At 48.5% G+C, this 23,450-nt stretch overlaps 1 long non-coding RNA gene across 1 annotated transcript; it reads left to right on the top strand.

Moving 5' to 3' along the window:
• The first annotated feature begins 4,400 nt into the window (after positions 1-4,400).
• LOC141167307 (uncharacterized) lies at positions 4,401-19,936 on the top strand. Its single transcript, XR_012251414.1, has 3 exons — positions 4,401-4,449; positions 6,138-6,208; positions 19,803-19,936. It is a non-coding gene; the product is annotated as an uncharacterized lncRNA (long non-coding RNA).
• The last annotated feature ends 3,514 nt before the right edge of the window (positions 19,937-23,450 follow it).

Raw genomic sequence — 23,450 nt, 5'->3', positions numbered from 1 at the left:
CAGCATGTTCATTAATTTTGCGGAAGCGCAGCGGAATCAATGTGCGGATGGTACCCAAGTCTGGATGAGAGGAGACTCTCATCCAGACCTGGGTACCAAAGAACCTGTAAAAAAAAGAATAAAATAAAGTTTATACTTATCTTCTGATGTTTTCCCTCCGTCGCGCTGTTGTCTGAAGGACCTGCCACGTCATTGAGTCATGTGACCCACCACATGACTCAATGACGTCACCGCAGGTCCTGCACACAACAGCGTGAGCCGCTCAAGACTCCGGACGGGGCAGAGAATGCATCGGAAGGTGAGTATAAAGTTTATTTTTTTTTTTTTTACCATTCTGAACAAGTTGTCAAGCACTTTTCCAAGTGATGCTTGGAGAAGTGCTTGATAACCCGCATGCGGAAATGCATGCAAAGACGCCTCACAAACGCTTCTACCTGGCGGGAAAACCGCATGTAATATCCGCATGCGATTTTCCCGCCAGGGAGAAGCGTAAAAAATATGCTTCAGGTCCGCAACGTGGGCACATAGCCTAATAAACATGAAGTTTTAACACACATTCAGATTCTCACTTGGATGTCTGTTGCTGGATCCCTGTTTTTTACAGAAGTCTATTAAGTACATGGGAGTGTGTGAACAGATGATACGAGGGTCCTGATTTGGAAGGAAGTGTTGTATGGAAAAAAAGGGATAGTTAGGCTGTGTGCCCCCGATGCGCTTTTCAAGCGTTTATGCTGCGGAATTTCCGCAGCGTAAATGCTTCAAAAACGCTTGGTAATCCTCCCCCCATGGTCCCCAATGACAAGCCGCACTGTCAATGCCCATGCTGCGGATTTTTCCGCAGCGTTTATGCTGTGCTCAAAAATCCGCAGCATGTCCATTAATTTTGCGGAAGCACGGCGTAATCGCCGCCATTGACTTGCATTGAGACGCGTATAATCCGTGTCAGTACATTTGTACTCACGGATTATATGCGTTTCAATGTGCGGATGGTATCCAGGTCTGGAGGAGAGGAGGCTCTCATCCAGACCTGGGTACCATTGTACCTGTAAAAACAAGAATAAAATAAAAAATAAAGATAATATTCACCTTCCGACGGCCCCCGGTCTCCTTACCTTTGCTTGCGAGCAGGACTGAAGGACCTGCGGTGATGTCACAGTCATATGACCACAGGCCCTTCAGTGCAGTGTCCCGCGATCAGCTGGCAGCCAGGAACGAGCGCAGTTACACACGCCGGACCATCGGAAGGTAAGTATGGTTTATTTTTTTATTTTTAAACATTCTTTTACAGTCACACTATATAAATCCATGCTGTTTGCATGGATTTATATAGTGTGATCTAGTTGTCAAGCACTTTCCAAGTGATGCTAAAATCGCCTGGAAAGCGCTTGTCAATCCACATTCGGAAACGCATGTGAATAACGCTTCAAATCCGCATGTATTTAGCAGGAAAAACGCATGCACAATCTGCATGCGTTTTTTCTGCCAGGGAGATGCAGAAATGCTGCAGAAATTTTCTGCTTCATTTCTGCATCGTGGGCACATAGCCTCAGATAAGTGAGGTGAGGCAATAGGACACTCTAAAGAAATGCGTTTTTAGGACACGCTTAAAACTGTGGGTACTGGGGACTAAACGAAGAGTCATGGGTAGTGTGTTCCAAAGAATTGGTGCAGCACGTGAAAAATTTTAGAGATGAAAGTGGGAAGTTCGGATTATTGAGGATGTTAATCTTAGGTCATTAGCAGAACGGAGGGCACGGGTAGGGTGATAGACTGAGACGAGGGAGGAGATGTAGGGCAGTGCTGAAGCATGGGGTGCTTTGTGGGTTAGGGTGATGAGTTTATACTGAACTCTATAGCGGATGGGTAACCAGTGCAATGACTGGCACAGGGTGGAGGCATCGGTGTAGCGGTTGGCGAGGAATATGATCCTGGTTGCTGCATTCAGGACAGATTGGAGAGGGGAGAGTTTAGTAAGAGGGAGTCCGATTAGTAGAGAGTTGCAGTAGACGAGAATGAATCAGAGCAACAGTAAGAGTTTTTGCAGAGTCAAAGGTAAGACAAGGTCGAATTCTAGAAATGTTTTTGAGGTGGAGATGACATGAGCGGGCGAGTGATTGGAGCTGGGGAGAGAAGGAAAGATCTGAATCAAGTATGACCCCGAGACAGCGGGCATATTGCTGGGGAGTAATGGTGGAGCCACACACGGAGATGGTAATATTAGGCATAGGTAGGTTAGTGGAGGGAGAAAACACAAGAAGTTCAGTTTTTGAAGGGTTCAGTTTCAGATAGAGGGAGGACATAATGTTAGAGACGGAGAAAAGACAATCACTGGTTGTGAAGAAACGGCAATAGGGGGACCCCGCAGAATACCACCGCTGCCACCAATGTAAAAAAACGGCAGCAGGGAGACCACGCAGAATCTCGCCAATGCCGTCACTTGTGATGGATCCACACCCCGCCACCCGCCTAACGTTACAATTAAGTCAGACGAAGAACGTGGTACGGATCTGCCCTTTGCACCAATGTGACGTTCCACACCCCCCTGAAGGACGCGTAAGGTCAGATTGGTATAGTTGTGTACAGACACCCCCTGTCTACACGTGTACAGGAAGCCACCAGGGAGTGAGAAGAGGTGGCCCACTCAGTCGCTGACGTGGCACCACATTCACCCACAACCCTGACAGGCTGAGAGGCTCCTTTCACTAGCTCCAGTGAAGCAGGGCCTAGTCAGCCTGGGAGAGCTGCCACCAGTTTCTATTTGATATAATGGACTTACATCAGGCTAGAAACCAGCCCGATAGCGTGTTCTTTGGGCCGTAAGGTTCATGGATTGAGATAAAAGAACAGCCCAAGGTTAACGTATATATTTAATCGCCGTAAGGGTGCACTAGACAAGCACTATATGCATAAGGGTTATACATACACAATGGTCAGAGTTGCAAGCACAATAGCATGGGTACAAGAGGTATAAAGCAGTTATTACAAGTCAATTACTGGTTTAGATGGAAATGCCTGGTTTTCGGGGGATGGGCTGCCACATGGGAGGCATGCGGGCCCTCTGGTTGTTGCAGGACTTTCCCCACACGACTTGACGTTCCAACCTCCCCAGGGAAAGACAATGGGCTCAAGCTACAGAGACCTTTAAACTCTCTGGGTCACTCCCCCTACTGCCCCCTGATCAAGCCCAAGTCTCCACCCTGGTTCTCTCCCAGCTACAGATTCCCAAAAACTAAGATGGGCTATATTTCCTTACTGGACTATCCTAGGGAGCCGGTTCTGGTGTCATCGGATCCAGCTGGGCCCTTGCTACACATGGAGACCAAACACAGGGGCCCTAGGGGCTTCTGAAAGGCTGTGCCGCATATCTCCATATCCTTGCTTGCTGGGTGGTGAAGAAAGGAATGGTGAGATTCTCCATTCTTTTAGGTTTCCAAAAATCAATTTTGTGTATCGCTCGGATTTATCGTTTTTCCATAACTCGCTGTTGAATTATAGTTTCCTAAGCAAAGGGAGCACATTGCGGAGGGATGGACTGTCCTGTGTTACTCACAGCTGCTGTGAGATATCTCACTCCCTGCTTCTCAGCTCCCCTCCCTCCTGCTTGCTGCAAGAGGTGTCAGATTTGCATATGTAGAGCTCTGTAAAACCCGCCTGCCAGTGCTCACAGTGATCGACAGGGTATTACCTTGAATATCTTCACACTGGTGTTTTGTAATAATTCAGGGGTGAGGTCAGGTGTATGCCCCATTTGTGATTATGTGCTAATTTTATTCTAAGATCTATTAATTAAAATGTACTTTATTCATGGGACAAGCTCTGTAAGTTTGTTTCCATATGAAGTTTTATCATTATATTTGATGATAAGAACTTCCTTAATTGTAGACTTTATTTTTAATAAATATCAAGGTTGGCGGCGACTTTGTCCAAGTTTTTAATTTTGGCCCACTGTGTATTTGAGTTTGGCATCCCTGGTCTATAGCAAACAGTTGCAAAACATAATTTTCTATTTTTATTTCTAAGTGTTAGTCTGCACTAATTTACGTACAGAAGGTCTAAAATAATCTTTATTTCTAAGCATTATATTACCTGCGTATGTAATTATTGCATTTCTTTCTTTTTATTTTCTCCAACAGATGGGATAATAAAATCTATAAAATTCAGCAGGAATTCTGGTAAATATCTCCATATTACACCAGAGTTAGAATAGTGATATATAGGTAGAATCAGGTATTATTATAAATTTAGATAAATTATAAATCATCCTGTATAATATGTGGGAATGCAGCAATTAATACCATGCACTTATCTGTGGGACAATAATTATATAGATAATCAACTTGGTAGGATTAGAAATGGCCAAAATGACAATAATTGTAACCAGATCTGTATTTTCTATCACAGGATTACGTTGGAGATTATTTACGCACTGGACTATTTAGATGCAATAATGTAAGTATGGAGAAAAGGTTGACCAGATTTATACTGATGGAGCCAATAACATCCCAGCATTTCTGGAATATCCTTCTCTACTTATTGATATTCTTTAGGTTTCATCATAGGGTCTTCCTTCCGTTGATTCACTGGAGCACATTCATCAATGTGTTTTTGCCACTTTTTTTTGTAAAAATACATTTAAGACTTATGGACATTGCACCGAATGCCATTTTTATTTTTTTAACAATATTTTGTATTCATATTTTTCACATACATGTAACATGAGGCCGAAATACAACTGTTTCTGGACTTATCAATGTGTTTATAGAGGTTTTCTGCCAATTTCACACTTTCAGCCTTCACTGGGACAGCTCGTAAAGTCCCATAGTTTCCAGTACCACCTGTATGCCGATGACACTCAGATCTACCTCTCTGGCCCAGACGTCACCTCTCTGCTGTCCAGAATCCCAGCGTGTCTATCAGACATATCCCCCTTCTTCTCCTCTCACTTCCTCAAACTCATTGTGGACAAATCTGAACTTATCATATTTCCTTCATCTCGTATATCTTCCCCATCTGATCTATCTATCTCAATAAATGGCATCACTCTTTCCCCTGTACCAGAAATCCGCTGCCTCAGAGTAACCCTTGACTCTGCCCTGTCCTTCAAACCACACATCCAAGCCCTCACCACCTCCTGTCGCCTCCTGCTCAAAAATATTTCCAGAATCCATCCTTTCCTAAACCCTCAATCTACTAAACTGCTTGTGCATGCCCTCATAATCTCCCGCCTCGACTACTGCAACATCCTCCTCTGCCTAACTGCTAACACTCTTGCACCTCTCCAGTCTGTCCTTAACTCTGCTGCCCAATTAGTTCATCTCTCTCCTTGCTACTCCTCTGCTACCCCCCTTTGCAAATCCCTTCACTGGCTCCCAACTGCCCAGCGTATCCAGTTGAAACTACTAACACTGACCTACAAAGCCATCCATAACCTTTCTCCTCCGTACATCTCTGAACTAATCTCCCAATAAATTCCCTCACGTAATCTCCGGTTCTACCAAGACCACCTCCTCACCTCCACACTTATTCGTTCCTCACCCAATCACCTCCAAGACATCTCCCGAATATTCCCCATCCTCTGGAATTCTGTGCCTCAACACGTCCGATTATCTGCCACATTTGGATCCTTCACACAGAACCTGAAAACCCATCTCTTTAAGAAAGCTTACAACCTGCAATGACCACGCTGCCGCATTACCACCATCAGAGCTGCTGCAAACCCCCAACCTACTGTCTCCTTCCCCATCATCCTGTAGAATGTAATCCCGCAAGGGTAGGGTCCTCTTCCCTCTGTAACAGTCTATCCTTGTTAGTCATTTACTGTGATATCTGTATTTTGTATGTAACCCCTTCTTGTGTACAGCACCAAGGAATCAATGGTGCTATATACATAAATAATAGTAGTAATAATAATAATAATAGAAGATTGTCAGAAAACAATGCCAGGTCCAAAATCAACATTGGGTATTTGGCTTGTGCCGGATTCATGAACAGGGAGAGGCGTACATTTTACTGGGGTGATATACATGTACATGGGTAACATGTGGTGCCCTTAATAATAGATATTTTAGAAACGTATAATTAACCCATCCCAGGCTCTTTATAATCAAATGTTTCCACTAATGATATGTTTCCAATAGTGTGAAATACGAGAATGAAGAGAAAGAGACATTGGATGAGAATGATTCATACAAAGAGAGAACATCAGTGGGTAAGTGACCTGTTCACATATAATCAGCTACTGTAATTATATACAGGCATTATACAGCTTCCATTCTAGCGCTTAGAATATATACTGATAGTACACTCAGACATATGCCACTGTATAGATCAAGGACGTACATAGAAATCATGGGGCCCCATAGCAGAAGCTCTATTTGGGGCTCCCCCCCCCAAAAAAAAATAAACAAATATTTGTCTGTGTCACAGAAGAGCAGATCTCACAACTTTCCAGCCTGTACTTAGTAATTTTCCTCCTGCTGAAGTCCTAGATTCCTCTTTTATTACCCTATAAAGTATGATGCCAATAAAAGTGCCCCCCAAACACAGTATGATACCCCCATGGTGCATTCCTCCACATTAGCCTCCACATGCACAGTATAATGACCCTATTGTACCCCACTTCAACTCCCAAGGCAAAGTATTGTGACCCTCACACAGTATAATCCCCCAACTGTGACTCCCACACAGCCCTCCATACAGTATAATGGGCCTACATACAGTTTAATGGTCCGCACTAGCCCTCCAAACAGTATAATGGCCCCACACAGCCCTCCAAACAGTATAATGGACCCCACACAGACCTTCACACCGTATAATTGCTTTCATACAGTATAATGGCCCCCCACATAGCCCTCAAAATATTATAATGGCCCCGCATAGCATTCCATATAGTATAATACGCCACCCATAATCCTACATATAGTATAATGCGCCCCCCATAATCCTCCATATAGTATAATGAACTTCCCATGGTCCTCCATAGAATATAATGCACTCGCCATAGTCCTCCATAGAGTACATTACACACCCCATAGGGTAAAATGCAGCCCCCATATAGTATTATGCACCCCACAGTCCTGCAGTATTATGGGCACCACGTACTCACTGATTTTAAAATACCGTATATTTTAAATAAGCCGACCTGAGTATAAGCTGAGGCCCCTAATTTTACCACAAAAAACTGGGAAAACGTATTGACTCAAGTATAAGCCTAGGGTGGGGAATGCAGCAGCTACTGGTAAATTTCCCCATCCTGGTATGTAGTACCCCTCATCCCCCAATCCTGGTACGTATGTGTCACGGGTGTGTCGCCACGAAGATCGTCACGATTACACAGCCTGACTTCTCGCAGCTGACTTTTTGGTGCTTTGTGTTTTTCGGCAGTGAGGGAGTTAATTCTCTCTCTCTCTGTGCTAGACAAGGTCCTGCCTCGCCCAGCTGCAATCAATGCTGCTGTAGTGAGACTCCTTCAAATGCCTGCTGGTCTGTTAGGGAAGTGTCGGTGAAAGCATTTCATGCAGACTAACAGAGCGGATCGTGGTATTTGGAGTTTCAGAGATAAGTGTATTTGGAGTGTTTTTTCCCTTCCTCACTTTATCATTTATCTCCTTTCCCGTTGGTGTTCCCTCTGTTGTAGTTGTGTAGTTTTTGTATGCAAGGTGGTTTTGGTTTTTCCCTTGTACTGTCTCGTTCGTCTAAGTACTGTGTGTGGGCATATTATTACTTGTCCCCTTTTGTTGTGATCGGGGTCCTTCTCAGGACTAGATTACTTAGGTGCAGGGATCCTCAGGAGGTAGGGGTTACACTGGCGGCCTGGACCTCTGTACCTTTAACAGTACCTCCAGGTTGAGGGATTAGTCAGGGCCCCAGCTTAGGGTCAGCTTAGGCCCCCTACCTCCAGTATACAGAGACAGCGTGACATTTTCACCGACCACTTAGTTTTTCTCCAGCTACCATGGATCCAGTAGCCGGTCTAGCTCGGCAGTTGCAGAGTTTGTCCATGGAGCTGGCGGACGTTAGGTCCAAGGTTTTGTATCCTCAGGAGCAAGCCGGACCAGAACCTAAAGTAGCTCTCCCTGACAGGTTCACTGGGGGGCGGGACAAGTTTTTTGTTTTCCGGGAGGCATGCAAGTTGTACTATCGGCTGCGGCCTCGGTCATCGGGGAGTGAAGAACAAAGGGTGGGAATTGTCATCTCGCTCCTACAAGGGGACTCACAATCTTGGGCGTTCTCTCTTCCCCCGGGCTCCCCGGCTCTCCAGTCAGTGGATAGGTTTTTCGCTGCTCTGGGACTCGTATATGATGACCCAGATCGGATCTCCCTTGCTGAGTCTAAGTTACGTAGGATCCAGCAGGGAGATCGTCCGGTGGAGGAATTCTGTTCGGAGTTCCGTAGGTGGGCCACGGACACCCAGTGGAATGACCCGGCTCTTAGGAGCCAGTTTTGTCAAGGTTTATCCGACAAATTACAGGATGTGTTGGCACAGTATGACTCTCCCGCGTCACTGGAAGCCGCTATGGCCCTTGCTATTCGCGTTGACAGACGGCTTCGGGAGAGGTGCGGGATAACTCTACCCCCTGTGATGACTCCACCTCCTACAAGGTCCCCTCATATGGTTGTTCCCCTGGTCAGTCCAGAGGAGCCTATGCAATTAGGAGGGACATCATTTCGGGGGAGGGGACCGGTGGTGCGCCATAAGACAGGAAGGTGTTTCTTCTGCGGGAGAAAGGGACATTTTATTGGGGGGTGTCCATCCCGTCCCTTGCAGAGTGAAGAGTCGTTGGAAAACTGTTGATCCCAGGTTGTGTGGTGGACGGCAATCTGGGAGTAGGTATTTCGTCCCTAGGTTCGTCTCAGTTTCTCGTACCGGCGGAGGTGGTGGTGGGTACGAGAACTGAGAGGATATCTGTTCTTCTGGATAGTGGGGCCGGGGCTAATCTGGTTGATGCTCGGTTTGCCCGGGTTCAAGGTATGCGATTGAGTGAGTTGGCTAAACCCTTCCCCATATTCTCGATCGATGCCAGGCCTCTCGGTCAGGGAAGTTTTTTGCAAGCTGTGCATGACGTAAAACTTCAAGTGGGGGCGATACATAAAGAACTGTTGTCTTGCTACGTGTTGGAGGGTCTTCCCACTCCTATAGTGTTGGGCCTTCCTTGGTTAACTAAGCATAACCCGGTTATTAATTGGCAAACCAGAGAGATAAGCCAATGGAGTAAATTCTGTAATAAAAACTGCATGAACACGGTCATCGGTGCGGTTACTCCTTGGGTCTTACCTCCATTTCTGGCGGACTTTGAGGATGTATTCTCGGAGAAAGGGTGTCAGGAACTACCTCCTCATCGCGAGTATGACTGTTCTGTAAAACTGCTCCCTGAGGCCAAGTTACCTAAAGCTAGGTTGTATAACCTTTCTGGTCCTGAGAGGCAGGCCATGAAGGATTATATTTCAGAAAGTCTGGCTAAGGGGCATATTAGACCTTCATCTTCACCGGTGGCTGCGGGGTTCTTCTTTGTTAAGAAGAAAGATGGAGGCCTACGCCCTTGCCTGGATTTCCGTGAACTTAATCGGATTACGGTCCGAGATCCGTATCCGCTCCCACTTATTCCCGATCTCTTTAATCAGATCGTGGGCGCCAAATGGTTCTCTAAGTTGGATCTCAGGGGGGTGTACAATCTGATTAGGATGAAGGAGGGGGATGAGTGGAAGACGGCGTTTAACACTCCGGAGGGGCATTATGAGAACCTTGTCATGCCATTCGGTCTGACTAATGCCCCGGCGGTGTTCCAACACTTTGTTAATGACATTTTTCGCCGCCTGGTGGGACAGTTTGTTGTCATATATCTGGATGATATCTTAATTTACTCGCCGGATCTGGTGTCTCATCAGGAGCACGTTAGGCAGGTGTTACAGATCTTGCGGGATAATAAACTGTATGCCAAATGGGAAAAGTGTGTGTTCGCCGTACAGGAACTCCAGTTTTTAGGCTTCCTGGTTTCAGCGTCCGGTTTTCATATGGACCCTGGGAAAGTGCGGGCAGTTCTTGAGTGGGATCGGCCAGAGAATCTTAAGGCACTACAACGTTTCCTGGGGTTTGCTAATTATTACCGGAAGTTCATTCGTAATTTCTCGTCCATGGTTAAGCCTCTCACAGACATGACTAAAAAGGGGACGGATTTTTCTAGGTGGTCTGACAAGGCTTGTCAAGCATTCTCCTCCTTGAAAAAATGTTTTGCCTCGGCACCCATACTCATTCAACCTGATGCGTCACAGCCATTCATTGTAGAGGTAGACGCTTCCGAGGTAGGGGTGGGAGCAGTATTGTCACAAGGTTCGTCCCCTGGTAAGTGGCATCCGTGCGCCTTTTTCTCTAAAAAATTGTCGTCCGCTGAGAGGAATTACGATGTCGGCAATAGGGAACTCTTGGCCATTAAGTTAGCTTTTGAGGAGTGGCGCCATTTTTTGGAGGGGGCAGTCCATCCGGTCACCGTCATCACCGATCACAAGAACCTGCTATATCTGGAGTCCGCGAAACGTCTGAATCCCAGACAAGCTAGGTGGTCATTGTTTTTTACCAGGTTTAATTTTGTCGTTACATATCGTCCTGGGTCAAAAAATGTAAAGGCGGATGCCTTATCTCGTAGTTTCCCTGGGGCCGGGAATACGGACGACCCGATTCCTATCCTTCAGGAGGGGGTGGTGGTTTCGGCAGTATGCTCTGATCTGGAGGAGGAGGTATTGGAGGCTCAGGGGGACGCCCCTGTTGGACCTCCGGGGAGACTGTTTGTTCCAGATCAGTTGCGACAAAAGGTGATCGAGGCACACCATAACTCAGTTTTCGCAGGACACCCGGGGAGTAGAGCAACTGTGGATCTCCTCTCGCGTCGGTTTTGGTGGCCTAACTTACATAAGGAGGTGGTAACTTTTGTCGCGTCCTGTGGGGTTTGTGCGCGCTCTAAGACCTCACATACCCGTCCGTCTGGGGCCCTCTTACCTTTGAAGATCCCGGAGCGTCCTTGGACTCATCTGTCTATGGACTTTATTACGGACCTCCCTCCGTCTTCGGGTAAAACGGTCATACTCGTTGTAGTGGACAGGTTCAGCAAGATGGCACATTTTATCGCTCTTCCGGCTCTCCCTAATGCTAAAACTCTTGCGCAGGTGTTCATTGGGGAGATTGTGAGGCTTCACGGGGTACCCTCCGAGGTGGTGTCTGATCGGGGGTCTCAGTTTGTGTCCAAGTTCTGGAAGGCGTTTTGTGCACGGCGGGGGATGCATTTGTCGTTCTCATCGGCTTTTCATCCTCAGACCAATGGTCAGACGGAACGTATGAACCAGAGCTTGGAGACATATCTCCGGTGTTTTGTGTCAGAGAACCAGGAGGACTGGGCTTCTTTCTTACCTCTGGCAGAGTTTGCTATTAATAATAGGCGGAGCGAGTCCACTGGTAAGTCCCCGTTTTTTGGGGCATATGGTTTTCACCCCCAGTTTTGTACTTTCAGTAGGGGGGGCTCTTCGGGGGTTCCTGAGGAGGAACGATTTTCCTCATCACTCGCTTCAGTATGGAGAGGGGTGCGGAAGAATCTGAATACTATGGGGAACCGATACAAACGTATGGCTGATAGGAGGAGAGTGTCTGGTCCGGACCTAAGTGTGAACGATCGGGTATGGTTGTCTACCAGGAATATAAAACTTAAGGTTCCCTCCTGGAAACTGGGTCCCAGGTTCATCGGGCCGTACAGAATCAGTTCTATTATTAATCCGGTGGCATTCCGTCTTGACCTCCCCCCTACGTTTAAAATTCACAACGTGTTCCACAGATCGTTGCTTAAGAGGTATGTGGCGCCGGTGGTACCGTCACCTTTACCTCCCCCTCCAGTGGTGGTCAAGGGTAACTTGGAGTTCCAGGTATCGAGGGTCATCGATTCACGCTTTAATCGCCGGTCCCTTCAGTACCTGGTTCATTGGAAAGGGTATGGTCCTGAGGAGAGGATGTGGGTTCCTGCGTCGGATATTAACGCAGACCGATTAGTTCGGGCCTTCCACACGACTCACCCGGATAAACCTGGCCCTGAGGGTCCGGAGGCCCCTCGTAGAAGGGGGGGTACTGTCACGGGTGTGTCGCCACGAAGATCGTCACGATTACACAGCCTGACTTCTCGCAGCTGACTTTTTGGTGCTTTGTGTTTTTCGGCAGTGAGGGAGTTAATTCTCTCTCTCTCTGTGCTAGACGAGGTCCTGCCTCGCCCAGCTGCAATCAATGCTGCTGTAGTGAGAGTCCTTCAAATGCCTGCTGGTCTGTTAGGGAAGTGTCGGTGAAAGCATTTCATGCAGACTAACAGAGCGGATCGTGGTATTTGGAGTTTCAGAGATAAGTGTATTTGGAGTGTTTTTTCCCTTCCTCGCTTTATCATTTATCTCCTTTCCCGTTGGTGTTCCCTTTGTTGTAGTTGTGTAGTTTTTGTATGCAAGGTGGTTTTGGTTTTTCCCTTGTACTGTCTCGTTCGTCTAAGTACTGTGTGTGGGCATATTATTACTTGTCCCTTTTGTTGTGATCGGGGTCCTTCTCAGGACTAGATTACTTAGGTGCAGGGATCCTCAGGAGGTAGGGGTTAAGCTGGCGGCCTGGACCTCTGTACCTTTAACAGTACCTCCAGGTTGAGGGATTAGTCAGGGCCCCAGCTTAGGGTCAGCTTAGGCCCCCTACCTCCAGTATACAGAGACAGCGTGACAGTATGGAACCCATCATCCCTCAATCCTGGTACGTATGGCCCCCTCATCCCCCAATCCTGGTACTTATGGCACCCCTCATCCCCCAATCCTGGTACGCATGACACCCCTCATCCCCAATCCTGGTACGCATGACACCCCTCATCCCCCAATCCTGGTACACATGTCCTCCTCATCACCCAATCCTGGTATGTATGGCCCCCTCATCCTTAATCCTGGTACGCATGCACCCTTCATCCCCCCAATCCTGGTATGCATGGCCCCCCTCATCCCCCCCAATCCTGGTATGCATGGCCCCCTCATCCCCCAATCCTGGTATGTATGGGCCGCCTCATCCCCCCAATCCTGGTATGCATGGCCTCCTCTTCCTCCAATCCTGGTATGTGTGGGCCCCCTTATCCCCCCATACTGGTATGTGTGGGCCTCCTCATCCCCCAATCCTGGTATGTGTGGACCCCCTCATCCTCCAATTCTGGTATGTGTGGGCCCCCTTATCCCCCAATCCTGGTATGCGTGGCCTCCTCATCCCCCAATCCTGCTATGTGTGGCCTCCTCAACCCCCAGTCCTAGTATGTGTGGCCCCCTCATCCCCCAATCCTGGTATGCGTGGCCTCCTCTTCTTCCAATCCTGGTATGTGTGGGCCCCCTCATCCCTCAATCCTGCTATGTGTGCGCCCCCTCATCCCACAATCCTGATATATGTGGGCCCCCTCATCCCCCAATCCTGATGTGTGTGGCCTCCTCACCCCCCAATCCTGGTATATGTGTCCCAATCACTTTACACATAAAAAAATAAACACTTATACTCACCTTCCTTCCTCACCTCTGCTCCAGCGCTGCCTCTTGTCTGCCAGTAGCTCATGTCGGCATCTGAGCAGCGTGCGCTCTGAGACGCTGATGTGAGCTGCTGCAACCGACACATTCACTCTTCTCCACGCCGGGACTATGGGTGTGGAAAAGCGTGAATATGCATTCTGTTTAGTAGCGGGCACTGTCAACAGCGCTCCTCCGTGCCCGCTACTAAAGAGAATGAATATTCCCTCTTCTTCACGCCCATGGGAGTGGAGAAGAGGGAATATTCATGCCCCTTTAGCAGCGGGCACACGTGGTAGCTGCAGCAGCGGCTACCGCGTGTGCCCCGGTCCTTCGTCACAACCTCTCCCCCAATACTCACATATCCTCCTCGTTCCCCCGTTGCTTCAGGGCCCCCCTGGCTCACGGGCCCCCCGGCTCACGGACCCCATAGCAGGGGCATGGCCTGCCGCCATTGGCGGTACGCCACTGGTATAGAAATAATGTGTCACATGTCGCCCATATGTCCCATTTTGAAAAAATGTATACTTCATGGAAGGCTTTTTTGGGCCTCTGATAGGGAAAGTGCTGCCTACTTGACTTTCCTATACAGTTTTATTATTATTATTATTATTTATTTATTTATATAGCGCCATTGATTCCATGGTGCTGTACATAAGAAGGGGTTACATACCAAATACAGATATTACTTAAAGTAAACAAACTAACAATGATAGACTGGTACAGAGGGAAGAGGACCCTGCCCTTGCGGGCTTACATTCTACAAGGTTGTAGTAGCTCTGGTGTTGTTAAAGTGGCAGCAAGTAAGGTCATGGCAGGCTGTAAGCTTGTTTGAAGAGATGTGTTTTCAGGTTCCGTCCAGGACAGATAGAATGATATAGACAGGGATCAGTGAATACAGGAGATATTGGATGCAGGAGACATACCCAGTACATATAGAATGATACAAGCAGGGATGAGTGAATACAGGAGATATTGGATGCAGGAGACATACCCAGTACATATAGAATGATACAAGCAGGGATCAGTGAATACAGGAGATATTGGATGCAAGAGACATACCCAGTACATATAGAATGATATGACGCGCCCCCTGGGCCAGTGCTGTAGGGGATACCCGGAGCCGGATCTCGATGGGGGTAGTAGTCCTTGTGGCGGTGACCTGGTCCGTGCCCAGGGTGTCAAACTAAGTGGCAGTCTAAGGCAGCAGATGTTAACTTGATTGTCGACTACGCCACCCGTTGAGTGCGGCTTTGAAGCCGCCGCTGCAGAGCAGTCCACTGAGGCCGGTGGTATATGTGCAGCAGTGATGGTATAACCCCCAACGGGAGGGGTATGGCCTCAGGGCAGCAGGTGTAGATGATGGGGGTTGTGATGATGCAGAAAGAAGATTCAGAGTCAGGAGATGCAGTTCAGGGTTTTTACTTACTGGTGTTCTCTTGGTCACTCTGGCCTTGAGTGACCACCCGAGCCGTGCTGCGTCCACCAGGTCCTGGACTCGGCCAACCCCCAGGCAATTCCGGAGCGTGGTCCTGAGCTCCTTTCTGACTCTCCCTTCCTCTGGCCGTTCCCACCAGGGATCCACTTTTGGCCGGCTCCCTCGGGTCTCTTGGTGGTCAAGCCTCCTCTGGGCTCCCTGACCCTATGCTCGGTGTGCCTTTCTAGTGGATTTGGTGAGGGTCGTGGCAGATCCTGACCACGACCTCCGGTTCCTGGCTAAGGTTGGTTTTGGCCTCTGCCAGCTTGGGATCCGGTACCCTTGTCCGCCAACCCTTCACCCTTTTGTCTTTATTCTGGGATCTTGGGGTTCCCTTCTTGTCTCCTCTCTGGGTCCTTCTTTTCTCCTCTCTCCCTCTGCAGGCTCTGCTCTGGAGCTGGGCCCAGCCGGAGCCACAGCTCCCTGTCAGCCCTCCTGGCTGATCTCCTCTGCTCTGCTCCTCAGGCTAAACTCTGACTGAACCCTGTTCTAAGATGGTGCCCACCTTATATACTCCCTCTATGTGTGAGCTCAGGTGACCAGCACCCAGTGAGCTCCTATCTTTACCCAGACTACTCCCCCTATCTGCCCCTACACTAGTGGGATGTTCCACCCCCCTCCCACTCCAGCCAGGGACAGACGCTGTCGTACCTGCACATATACTGGTGGGAGTACCGTAGTTCTGTCCCCCGGAAATGGGATGTATGTAGTGCATGCAGCCTACTAAGCTCAGTTCCACACTCCATCCTTACCCGGGAGTGGAATACCACACCTCTGGCTTGAGGTGTAATACCCCTGTAGCAGCCGAATCCTCAGGGTGCTACATTCCCCCCTGGTAAATCACAGCACGTCCTCGGGCTGTAAAAGAATAAACATCCAAAAACATACAATTTTTTTCAAAACATCATAAACATATAAAACATTATAAACATTATCCTTCAATCATCCCTTTATGGGAGGTACTTCTTACTTATAATGTTACCAGCATCAAATGTTACGGACACATCATATAATAATATTAACTCTTTCAGCATAATAAAACTTTTCCTATAAAACATTTTTGACCTCTGGCCACTTTTGCAAATTGTGACCAGGGAAGTGCCACAGTCTCTTCAAGAAAAACACAGCTTTCCTATAAAACCAGTAGGGGGCGCCTTAGAAAGCGCAACTATATACAAGGGGAGGTATGGCCGCTCTCAGTCCTCGGCCAGTGGGGAAAAGGGATGGCTGCTCACAGTCCTCAGCCTGTGGGGAGATGGGACACACTGGAACAGTTCACACTTGTCCCAACGGGGAACATATTTAAATTAGCAGCATGGCAGATACCCTTACGGGTAACTATTTTACAGTTTCAGTTCACCTCTTAATGGTGACGATGCCCTGCTGCTCCTTCCTGAGGGTAGGCTTCAGACCCGTCCGGGTCCTCTTGACCTTCCTCACACCGCAACTCCTCTTCCGTCAGGCGATGTACATGAAGTGCATAGGGTCCTTTGGCACACTGGTGCCGGGTAAAGGTGACCTCATCACCCAGGTAAAGGTCACGACCTCTGTGTCCCTCCGGTAGGTGGGACTCGACATCTCTTCTGGTCACAAAGACGTCGCCGGGGGTGTGATGATCTCGAATGAAGCCCCAACCGTGCTGCAACTGGAATTTAATTACAGTCCCGGTGGCACGGGGACCGTGGGCTGCACGGGGGTTCCTCCTGGTCCGGCTCTTCTGTTCTGCACTTTTTATTTGCAGCCGCTGCTCGCGGACCCGCCTCTCTCTTCTTTCTCGGTCAAAGGCTTCCAACTGCTGGCGGCAGCACTCTGCACGCTCCGCTGCAGCCGCCCGGGTTTCTTGAGTGAACCCGATGAGGTCTCCTCCTGCGGGGTCCCACTCAAACTGCGCCTCCTCTAACGAGAGCGGGGTCATCTTGACGGGCGCCGGAGCCGGGATCAGGGGCTCATCCAGAGGTCTTTCTTTCCGGAGTCGGGGATGGTGGAACTCCGGTGGCCACACAAAGGGCTGCCCATCCGGGCATGTGTGCTGGGCAAATAGGTCTTCACCCAGGTGTGGCGCTGTGGACGTTGAGGGCGCTGTTGTGGTGGCGGCGCCCGGGTTCACCAGGCCTTGCGACCAGGCTTGGGGCACCCTGAATGTAAAGGGCACCGTGAAGACGGCGGCGCCCGGGGTTACTTGGCCCAGCGACCAGGCCGGTGGCTCAGTGGAGGTAGAGGGCGCTGTTGGTACTGCGGCGCCCGGGGGTACTCGGCCTTGCGACCAGGCCGGTGGCGTCTCCTGCTTGGCCGCGCTCAGGGTTGAGGCGCGTGACGTCACAGGGGGCGTGGTCGCGGCTCCTGCCGCTTGAGGCCTAGCTTGGAGCGGTGACGATGCAGCAACGTGAGTGGTGAGTGGGGTCTCGGGCTCTGCGACGGGGAGTTGGGGCAGGCTTGCGGCCATCGGGCACGGGATGTTGTCGTCCCCATTACCTGCTCCCTTTTCTTCAACTCCCTCCGCGGCGTCGTCTCCGGCCGTCGTCCCCCTGCACCGTCCTCAGAGGCGGACATGCTCCTTGTTGTGGGTGGCGTGCTTCGCTGGCGGGTTCCAGCCTGCTGGGCCATCTCTCTGCTCCATGCGGCCAGTACGTCCCGCTGCACTCGGGCCATCCTCTGAGCCAAGCCCTCCAGTGCGGTCCGTGCATGCTCCCGATCTCTGGGGAGCTGCGCCAGGATCTCCACCAGGTCTTCTGGGGTTGTCGCTTGCAACAGGCTCCTGACCACTGGGTCGGTGCTGCCTGCCTCTCCCTCCATCTCCGGGTACGGCTCCTCCAGACTCCTCCAGGCTGCACCCATCTTCTCTGTTTTGTTCTGTATACGCCCATACTGAGGGCGGTCCTGGGGCAACTTGGTGATTGTCAGTTCCAGGGGCAGACCCCCCACGCTGATGGACATCTCAATCATTGCAGTCTCTGCTGGTGGGGGCGGTCTTCGTTTTTGGCGCCACTCTTGGTCCTGGCCCACGATGGGAGGTCGTCTCTTACCACCCTCTGGCACGCCCATAATGGCGTCCGCTCTGCCAGGGCGGGAAACTGTCCAAGATGGCGGGAATCGCCTCCCAGTGGCGGGAAACTCTGTGGATGGCGGGAAAAAGCTGCAGATGGCGGGCAACCGGCGGGAACCGATCCGAGATGGCGTCCGATGGCGGGGACCCTCCGGAACCGGCGGGAGACTTCTTTTTGAGGTAAATGTGAACTTTTCTTCAGGCACGCAGTACCCGGTGGTTGCGGGCACGTTATCCTGCCGACTACGCCAAAAGTTGACGCGCCCCCTGGGCCAGTGCTGTAGGGGATACCCGGAGCCGGATCTCGATGGGGGTAGTAGTCCTTGTGGCGGTGACCCGGTCCGTGCCCAGGGTGTCAAACTAAGTGGCAGTCTAAGGCAGCAGATGTTAACTTGATTGTCGACTACGCCACCCGTTGAGTGCGGCTTTGAAGCCGCCGCTGCAGAGCAGTCCACTGAGGCCGGTGGTATATGTGCAGCAGTGATGGTATAACCCCCAACGGGAGGGGTATGGCCTCAGGGCAGCAGGTGTAGATGATGGGGGTTGTGATGATGCAGAAAGAAGATTCAGAGTCAGGAGATGCAGTTCAGGGTTTTTACTTACTGGTGTTCTCTTGGTCACTCTGGCCTTGAGTGACCACCCGAGCCGTGCTGCGTCCACCAGGTCCTGGACTCGGCCAACCCCCAGGCAATTCCGGAGCGTGGTCCTGAGCTCCTTTCTGACTCTCCCTTCCTCTGGCCGTTCCCACCAGGGATCCACTTTTGGCCGGCTCCCTCGGGTCTCTTGGTGGTCAAGCCTCCTCTGGGCTCCCTGACCCTATGCTCGGTGTGCCTTTCTAGTGGATTTGGTGAGGGTCGTGGCAGATCCTGACCACGACCTCCGGTTCCTGGCTAAGGTTGGTTTTGGCCTCTGCCAGCTTGGGATCCGGTACCCTTGTCCGCCAACCCTTCACCCTTTTGTCTTTATTCTGGGATCTTGGGGTTCCCTTCTTGTCTCCTCTCTGGGTCCTTCTTTTCTCCTCTCTCCCTCTGCAGGCTCTGCTCTGGAGCTGGGCCCAGCCGGAGCCACAGCTCCCTGTCAGCCCTCCTGGCTGAGCTCCTCTGCTCTGCTCCTCAGGCTAAACTCTGACTGAACCCTGTTCTAAGATGGTGCCCACCTTATATACTCCCTCTATGTGTGAGCTCAGGTGACCAGCACCCAATGAGCTCCTATCTTTACCCAGACTACTCCCCCTATCTGCCCCTACACTACTGGGATGTTCCACCCCCCTCCCACTCCAGCCAGGGACAGACGCTGTCGTACCTGCACATATACTGGTGGGAGTACCGTAGTTCTGTCCCCCGGAAATGGGATGTATGTAGTGCATGCAGCCTACTAAGCTCAGTTCCACACTCCATCCTTACCCGGGAGTGGAATACCACACCTCTGGCTTGAGGTGTAATACCCCTGTAGCAGCCGAATCCTCAGGGTGCTACAGATACAAGCAGGGATCAGTGAATACAGGAGATATTGGATGCAGGAGACATACCCAGTACATATAGAATGATACAAGCAGGGATGAGTGAATACAGCAGATATTGGATGCAGGAGACATACCCTTCAGAGCCAGACCCACAGTTGTAATATAAATGAGCAGACATATGTAAGCCAAAAGGATATTCTTGTTTTTTTTTATCATGTAAATAGGGACAATTGATACATTTAATGTATACTCTGTGGTCTCATATGTGATATGTCCAATAGTGAGGAAAAAGATATAAAGCAAGAGGTAGGACACTTGGAAGGAGAGAACGAGGGGGAAGGGAATGAAGCCACGGAAATTAGAGAAATGGATGTTGAACAACTTGAAAACAACGGAGAGTACAACATGAGCAGGTAAGAAAAAAAATCTATATATAATCAGCTGAATCTATACAGTCACTATAGATTGTACAACATTAGGACAATTTCCCATATTGAGTTTTATTTTTTAAATAATTAAAACTCATAAAAGGAGCACGCCAACATTTATTTATTTCTCCGTCTGTTAACCATCATTAATGTGTGTGTACAGAATGTATTAACCCCTTAACAACATTAGACGTACTAATACGCGCCTGTGCCCTGGGACTTAAGAGCCAGACCCGTATTAGTACGTCATCGCGATCGCGCGCGCACACAGGCTGTGCGGGCGCGATCGCCGCCAGGTGTCAGCTGATTGTCACAGCTGACACCCGGTACTATGTGCAGGGAGTGGTCACGCACCGCTCCCAGCACATTAACCCCCGCAATGCTGCGATCGAAGTCAATCGCAGCATTGCGGTGGCAAGGGGAGGTGATCGCAGATACTCACCTCCTCTTCAGGCCTCCAGCGCTGTTTGCCGTGGCTTCCAGGATGTTGCCATGACGACCCGATGTCGTCATGACAACATCTGGGTCACCAGACAACAGGAAGATTGTTTGGACATGCGCAGTGCATCTCCAAACTATCTTCTCCCTGTCCAGCGCTGACAGCCTGCACGGCACAGGGAAGATGCTCCATCCCTATGCTGTGCAGGCGATCAGAATAAAAAAAGTGAAAGTCCCAGAGTGGGACAGAGTAAAAAAGTGTAAAAACTGTCAGAAAGTGGAAAAAAAAAATTGTAAAAATATTTAAAAAAAAATAATCCACCAAAAATAAAAATATAATGTACCCATCAATAAATATTATTATAAAAAAAAAAAAAAAACAATAAAAGTACGCATATTTGGTATCGCCGCGTCCGGAACAACCTGACCTATAAAACTGTCCCACTAGTTAACCCCTTCAGTGAAAACGGTAAAAAATAAAAATAAAAAACGAAGCAAAAAACAATGCTTTATCATCATACTGCCAAACAAAAAATGGAATAACACGTGATGAAAAAGACAAATATAAATAAAAATGGTACCGCTGAAAACTTCATCTCGTCCCGCAAAAAACAAGCCGCCATACAGCTCCATCAGCCGAAAAATAAAAAAGTTATAGCTCTCAGAATAAAGCTATGCTAAAAAATAATTTTTTCTATAAAATTGCTTTTATTATGTAAAAGTGCAAAACATAGAAAAACTATATAAATGTGGTACCGCTGTAAACGTACTGACCCGAAGAATAAAGCTGCCTTATCAATTTTACCACACGCGGAGCAGAATAAAAAAAACAAAAAAAACAATTCCTGAATTGTTGGTTTTTCTTTATTCTGCCTCCCAAAAATCGGAATAGAAAGCGATCAAAAAATGTCACGTGCCTGAAAATGGCACCAATAACAACGTCAACTCATCCCGCAAAAAACAAGCCGTCACATGACTGTCTGCCAAAATCTGTAAAAATTATAGCTCTCAAAATATGGCGATGCAAAAACTAGATTTTACAAAAAATGCGTCTTTTAGTGTGTGACAGCAGTCAATCATAAAAGCCCCATATGATTCTGGTATCACTGTAATCGCACAGACCCGAAGAATAAAGTCGTCTAATCACTTATACCGCACGAGGAAAGGCGTAAAAAATAAACTCTCGGGTTAGGGTTGGGCTAGGGTTAGGGCTAGGGTTAGGGCTGAGTTTGGGGTTAGGGTTGTGATAGGGTTGGGAATTTTTTCAAAAGTAAGAAAAAAAGATGACGATATGGCAACTAGTGTTGAGCGCAAGTGCTCGCTACTTGAGTTTGCATCAGGTGCTCGGGTATGCATTGAGTATCGTGGGTATTTGAGTGACATGCTCGAGTCTCCGCCCCATATGCTTCACGGCCAAAAAAACTTTGCGGGGATTGCCTGCCATGCACGAGCGATCCCCGCATGTTTTTTTGGGGGTGTCTAATAACCGTGAAACATGCGGGGCAGGGACTCGAGCATGTCACTCGAGCACACGCAGTACATGGTGCATACCTGAGTACCCGATGCAAACTCAAGTAGCGAGCACTTGCGCTCAAGACTAATGACAACTTATTCAATATGATGACCTAATGTTATCAAATTCTGTGTCGTACCTCTGGGTTCAAAATGTTCACTATACACCTTAATAAAATCCTTGAGGGGTATAGTTTCCAAAATGGGGTCACTTGTGGGGGAGCTCCACTGTTTAGGCACATCAGGGGCTCTCCAAACACGACATGGTGTCCGCTAACAAATTGAATGGAAAATCGGCTCAAATTGTTAGCGGACACCATGTTGCGTTTGGAGAGCCCCTGTGTGCCCAAACATTGGAGCTCCCCCACAAGTGACCACATTTTGGAAACTAGACCCCCCAAGGCACCTATCTAGATGCATAGTGAGCACTTGGAACTCCCAGGTGCTTCACAAATTGATTTGTAAAAATGAAAAAGTGAAAAAAAAACACTTTTTAATTTTTATGAATCAATTTGTGAAGCACCTGGGGGTTCCAAGTGCTCACTATGCATCTAGATAGGTGCCTTGGGGGGTCTAGTTTCCAAAATGGGGTCACTTGTGGGGGAGCTCCAATGTTTAGGCACATCAGGGGCTCTCCAAACGCAACATGGCGTCCGCTAATTATTCAAGCAAATTTTACAATCAAAAAGTCAAATGGCGCTCCTTCCCTTCCGAGCCCTGCCGTGCACCCAAACAGTGTTTTTTCCCCACATATGGGGTATCTGCGTGCCCAGGGGAAATTGCAGAACAAATTTTGGGGTCCATTTTTTCTTGTTACCCCTGTGAAAATAAAAAAAATTGGGTCTAAAGTAACATTTTTGTGAAAAAAGTTAAATGTTCATTTTTTTCTTCCACATTCCAAAAATTCCTGTGAAGCACCTGAAGGGTTAATAAAGTTCTTGAATGTGGTTTTGAGCACCTTGAGGGGTGCAGTTTTTAGAATGGTGTCACTTTTGGGTATTTTCTGTCATAAAGACCTCTCAAAGTGACTTCAAATATGATGTGGTCCCTAAAAAAATGGTTTTGTAAATTTTGTTGGAAAAATAAGAAATCGCTGGTCAACTTTTAACCCTTTTAGCTCCCTTACAAAAAAAAATTTTGGTTCCAAAATTGTGCTGATGTAAAGTAGACATGTGGGAAATGTTATTTATTAACTATTTTGTGTGACATATCTCTCTGATTTAAGGGCATAAAAATTCAAAGTTTGAAAATTGCAAAATTTTCAAAATTTTCTCCAAATTTCCGTTTTTTCCACAAATAAACACAAGTGATATCGAAGAAATTTTACCACAATCATGAAGTACAATATGTCACGAAAAATCAGTCTCAGAATCAGGGGGATCCATTGAAGCGTTCCAGAGTAATTACCTCATAAAATGACCGTGGTCAGAATTGTAAAAATTGGCCTGGTCATTAACGTGCAAACCACCCTCGGGGGTTAAGGGGTTAAAATACTTATCCGCCGCCATCTACTAACCTCGCTGTGAGTCTTATAGACTTACAATGACAACA

Source organism: Phyllobates terribilis, unplaced genomic scaffold, assembly GCF_046119375.1.
Source record: "Phyllobates terribilis strain yellow unplaced genomic scaffold, ASM4611937v1 Scaffold_1__5_contigs__length_1240528914, whole genome shotgun sequence".
NCBI classification, from domain to species: domain Eukaryota; kingdom Metazoa; phylum Chordata; class Amphibia; order Anura; family Dendrobatidae; genus Phyllobates; species Phyllobates terribilis.
The sequence above is the reverse complement of the archived record's forward strand: the minus strand, read 5'-3'. Positions and strand labels throughout refer to the sequence as shown.